Raw genomic sequence first — 6,000 nt, 5'->3', positions numbered from 1 at the left:
AACCACCTTTAAGTCTGCTCCTTCGCAATGATAGGAACAAATCACGCTATGAGATCGACCGGCCAAAGCCCGTACCTGCGTAGGGGCAGGTAATACGTCCAGTATATTAGTATAAGTTATGCTGCGAGTTCCCGGACGATGCGAAATCTGGATCGGAAATTTGTCCTTGATGCATGGCGTGCCGGCGGTGGTAGGGGGGGAAGACTAGCGTGGACTGCTCGCCATGTATTATGGGCTGAACTTAACGCAGTGTAGCCGTAGGCTTATGACGACATACAAGGCATACATGTAGTTTGACCAATTGCGCGTTGCATAGTGATTACTGGTGTCTGCGGAGAAACAGGATATTTTTCTCTTGTTATTGCATATAGTCTGCGCATGTAACTGGTCGTGTGTGTTTATTAACGCCGGTAATCTTCTCTGTTCTGACATGAGGGCGTGCCAATGGCTTGGCCGTTGTGTGGGTCGTGGAGAAACGTGGCTGTGCGGAAACTGGCTCCGCGATGGCTGATTATATTGTCGCACGCTGCGACATTGCAAGCGCAGGTCAGCTTACTAATTCCAACAGGAATTAGCAAACAGCTAGGCGTAATCTGATTTCTGTAGCTCTCTTACGTAGCTTCAATGTTGATTAATTTGAATTGGGTTCTCTTTTCGACTATCCTTAGTTAGTTGATGCTTTGATGGCTGTATTTTTACACTTATGCCTTGTTGTATGTATGCATACATTTGTTCGTAGCATAATGTATTTTAGTTTTGGATAGATGAACTTTACTGGGTCTTTCGGAAGGCTTTTTGGCAGGTCGCGGTCCACTCCCACGTCAAAATAGAAATACCGATTCTCTCTGCTGCGTCATGGGCCCATTAGACTGTCTATACCTGTTGTCCAACTCGCAAAAAAGTATTTTTTTTTTTCACTGGGCACGTCTTCATGCAGTATTTGTAAAATAAACAAGAAACATCACCAATAAACAGCGAGGAACAAGCCGTACACATTAACAGAGACAGAGCCAACTTTATTGGCGAAGCTGTTAAAGCTCGAGGTAAAGCGAATGACCACAACAAACCATCATCACCATAAATGGGCATGTACCACCGAAAAAGGCCACACAACTCACTACTGGTTCACTAAATACGATGAATGATGCAGGCTTCAACGTAACAAAAAATTTGAGCAATTAAAAATTAAAGCACACTCAATGTGGCGTAACTGCTAAGTAAATTAGGAGGGCGTTGACACTCAACTCACAGTGTTGGAATAACAAAAAAACAGTAATATTTTTATGTAGCGCATGAGAAAAGACCCCAAATGACATTTTAGTGGCTTTCGAGTCATTGCGGTGTTATTTATTTATTTTATTTATTTATTTATACATACTGCAGTCCTATTCAAGGCTATCGCAGGAATGGGACGTTATATAATACTAGGAAACAGAAAAAATACAAACAAATAATACAAATTGTGAAGCGAGTACACTCGTAACAAAGCAGAAGTAAAAAATGAAGTTAATTACGCGTCAGTAAGATATTCATCGACAGCAACTATGAAGTCGGTTAGTGGTAAGGAGCGAATGCTACCAGGCAGGGAATTCCACAGTTCTATTGCACGCGGAAAAAACAGTATTTAAAGGTATTAGTACGAGCAAAGAAAGGTGTTACATTCAAAGCGTGGGAACTGTGGGTACAACTATCATCAGTAAATGTGATGAGGGTACCATGACCAAGGCCGGAGGAGGAGTTAATGATTTCGTATAAAAATTTTAAAGCTATAGGAAATGAACACGCCGATAATGCCGCTTGGACAAAAGCACGCAGGAAGACACCGTACCACTTTCCCACTTTCACTGTCTGACACTGCAAGCAGTCTTCGAAGGCTTGCACGAGATCTCTCTCTCTCTCTCTATGGTGCCTATAAGCAACCTGACCAATCAGACTAATTGTACGCACCACCTGTGTTCTTTGATGGCACTCTATATACCAACTGGAGTTCACCGAAGCGATGCCACACTGGTTTATCGTTTACGATTAGGTGGGGCATTCACCAAATCTTATTCTTTTCGAAATGGGATGGCCGACAACGCTCTCTCCGATGTCTTTCGTTGCGACGAGATGCTACGACACAATCTGTGTGGCTGTCGGGTACGCTATGTTGAGAGACAGTCACTGGCTTCCGTTCTAGTGCACCGTGACAACAGACAAATGTCTGTTGAATATATTTATGAATGTCACCCTCAGAGAACATCGCAGCTGAAGGTGACCAAAGAAATCCTGAAGTTTCACAGAAAAGCTACCTTGGACAGGCGCCTGTGACAGTGACCTCTCGCACCACGTGAGCGTGATGAACGGGTTTCTGACGGCATGTTTGTGTGTGTGCTGTGTTAAGTGCTATTTTTTATCCCTTTCCACTCTTTTCACTCCCTCTTTCAAGTTGTTCCTTCCGCTTCACACATGCAGGGTAGCAAATCGGCTTTTTTCGCACTGGTTAACCTCCCCACCTTTCCTTCTCCATCATTTCTTCTTTATGTGGTAAAATTATTTGTGAAAACAAACTTCAAGTAATGCAAGCGCTGAGAATCTAATTACAAAAGGGAAGCCATCCAGTTACAAAGAACACATAGAAAAAAAAAAGCTTTGTAAAAATGTTTCCTAATCGATAGCGGGCAACTGGCCCGGGTCATCACTTTATTTGCTAATGTTCACAACGACGGGGATAATAACCTGGTATTGAGTGTCCGTGAGAAGAAGCATTTGCGACGTAACACACAAAGCATGTCCTGTCAAAGTGCGCGTGTAAGCAGTTCACTGCAAGTCTAATTCGTGCAGCTTTGCCCCTCGAAATCTTCAAATCTCCGAGAAGGCTGGAATCCTCGCTTTCGAAACCTGCGTCAGGGTTTCCTACAATGTAAGATTATGAAGCCAAAATTTGGTAATATTCACGTGCTCAGGGTGTTGCCACTAATACCTTAAATAATGCTTGATGGATGCTGTAATAAAGTGCTGCTAGTTAACTTTTGTACTCTCGGCATTTTAGAATGTTTGGCAGATCTGGGCATGAAAATCTTCTTGAGTTCACTCAAAAGTCTTTTAAAGACGTTAGCCTTTCTTGGGATACTGCAACGAAGAAAAGTTTAGTCTGTCTGTCTGTTTGTCGGTCAAGTGATTGAGCCACCCGGCGAAAGTTTAAGCTGTGGCTCAACGCCCAGCCATCTTGTTCAGGTGGCTGCGTTCGTGCTTGCGAGCATCGTCGATCAAAAGCAAATGTTTCGCTTACCTGAGGCACAACATCAATACGTAAGTATTAGTTAGTGCGTTTCTTCATCAGAAAATGCATAAATACGTAATTATAAAAGCCGCAGTATTTCTTACACTCCACTGGCATAGCGACACTATGAAGGAAAGATGGGTGTTTCCTACGCTTCGCTAAGACGACGTGCTGCTACCACCTATTAGTGGCTCTGCGTTCTTCCCAAGCTTTTGTTTCCCAACATTAGATAGTGTCCAGCGCCTCCGGACAGAAGAATATGTTTTTTCGACATTTGCAGAAAAGCACGCTGACAAGCAGCCAATTATTTACTATACGGACCCTCATTGAGTGGCCTTGCGGAACATTCATTACAGGCACTCATATATTGTCTACCTTAGGCTACCTAACGGCCGTATTTCCGATGGAGGCGCAATTGTCGTAAGACCGGAAGCTCAGATTTGGTTGCTCGTCAAAGAACCCCAGGGGGTTGAAATTTTTGGAGCCCTACACTACAGCGTCTCTCATAATCATATAGTGGTTTTGGGACGTTAAACCCCACAAATCAATCCATTACCTTAGGCTACCATTGCGTCAAATAAAAAAAAAAGACAGCAGTGCTAGATTACGAAAAAATTGCGGGCGCACATATCAATTTCTTTGGTTGCGAACGACGAGCCATGGCCAAAACATTATTTTATCATTCATGAGTACACCTTTGATAAGAAAGTTTCTGCTTCACCTTATCTTTGGCACACGTTTCTAATGTAATAGATGAAAAAAAAAAGGCATGTAGTTGCACATTTATGAGTTCTCCGGTGTCTTCATATCACTGGGATCTTTTCTTCATACTTATTTTGTGCAAATATGAGATTCAATGTGTAAAGCTGTATTTTATTTTATTCCATCTGTTATTTTTTTAAAGTCATCTCTTGCAGCCCTGTATGGACAGTAGGAGTGAGGTAAAATGAAAAGTCGGAATGATTTATAAGCTAATGTGAGTTAAATTGAGTCCCGAGATGCTGCATCTTTTCTACCATTTAAACACAAAGGCCCTGACCATCTCAAAAGCCACTTCATTATTATAACCTTATGGTCAACATTAGTACAAGCCATGAGATATATATTTGAACTCTTTCATGCTCAGAACTTCACTTTTAGTTGGAAAAAGAGTTTTACTAAAAAGCGGCGAAATCTTTTGTAAAAATTATGTTTTCGCAAGAAACGAAAAGTTCGCAATTTTAATTCAAAAGATATGAAGTGAGTACCGCGCAGTAAGGGTCTACTGGTCTTTTTCTGTGCAAGTAAAACGCTTCCTTTTCATAGCCCTCAGCGTCAGCTATTCGGAAACATGTTCTCCTGCAGTATCAACGTAGTAGGAACTGCATGTGCTTGTAAATCTATAAATACATTTCGGCTCCACCGTCTAGCGTGCCTTGAGGACGACAGCAGCCGGAAGAAAGCAAACGTGGCATGTCACATTGGAGTCCGAACGAAGTACTGTCATGCCTGTCGTATTGCCGAAAGCTTTAAAATATGCGCCATTTAAAATTCCACTCACCGGGCTCGCGTGTTTAAAAAGAAAAAAAAATGAAGAAAAAGTAGCTCTTCGGGGTGACCACCTTGCTGGAAAGAGTTATTATTTGAGTTTGATTCTTATATAACCGCGTAAATATGCTTGCTTTTTCGCGTGTCATGACTGAATCATGATTGCTCATTACTCTTCCAAAAAAAAAAAAAACGTTACACCTCAATTGTTTTTTTTTTTATTTCTTAGACACGCAAACAGTGAAAGATTTTCGCGACAACTAAGGCCCGCAAAGATTTTCCAATCGAAGCGCTCACCGCGTTACGAGAACGATTGTCTTCGAAACTCCAGGTAATCGAAAGTTGTTGACTTCCGTGTCGTTTCCTTTCTTTTATTTATGTCTCTCTTTACACTTTTTTCTTCTCTCGTGGCTAGAGAGACACACAAAAAAGTCTCATTCTCTAACCTGCAGTTCGCGAGATCAATTCTGCGCAGTATCTCGCACAGCAGTGGAAGTGCGTAAAGGAGGTAGAAAGCGTTGACATCCCCTTTCTTGGTCTGCACCCCATTTCTACCCACTGTACATGCCGAAGGTCCGTGTCGACCAGGCACTTCCTTTTTAATCTTTCTCTTTCGGTGTAACCCCACCTGTGTTTCACATCTCGATTCTTTCTGTTTTTCCTATGTCATTTTTTATTGTCTTCTCGTGAGTGTTTGAAACGACATCGGGGAAGGAGGCGCATGAGTAGAGGGGTTGCTCGGGGAGGGAGAAAGGGGGGTGGAAAGTGGCTGGAGCTGTAGTTGTGAGGATTTCGACAAGGAAGGGAAGGGTATCTTTGCCGCAAGTGCGGTGGGTGAAGGTAGGCAGGTCCTCCGATTCGGAATTCCGTGACGGCTGCGTTCATAGCAGGGCGACCCTGTAGGCGTTGCCCGGGCAACGTGCAATGTCCAACACCGACATGGGCAGCAGCCACTGCACTGCACTTGTACCGGCCGCGGTGCAGCAAAGCCGCAACGTAGCGAGGGCGAATTCTGCTTTCTACGTTCGCCGTCGTTGATGCAGGCTAAGTGCACGCAGCCCGTGGTACATATGTTGGGAGTTGCTTTTATATACACGGCGCGTGTTAATTGTTTTTTTCTTACTTTTTAACCTACTCAGTGTTATTTTACTGTTTGAAAAGAGGGTGGGTGGCTGATCATGAAATATTAATTCATAGTCTTATGCCTGCAT

This window comes from Rhipicephalus microplus, chromosome 1 (assembly GCF_043290135.1).
Source record: "Rhipicephalus microplus isolate Deutch F79 chromosome 1, USDA_Rmic, whole genome shotgun sequence".
Classification (NCBI taxonomy): domain Eukaryota; kingdom Metazoa; phylum Arthropoda; class Arachnida; order Ixodida; family Ixodidae; genus Rhipicephalus; species Rhipicephalus microplus.
Note: the sequence above shows the minus strand (reverse complement) of the source record.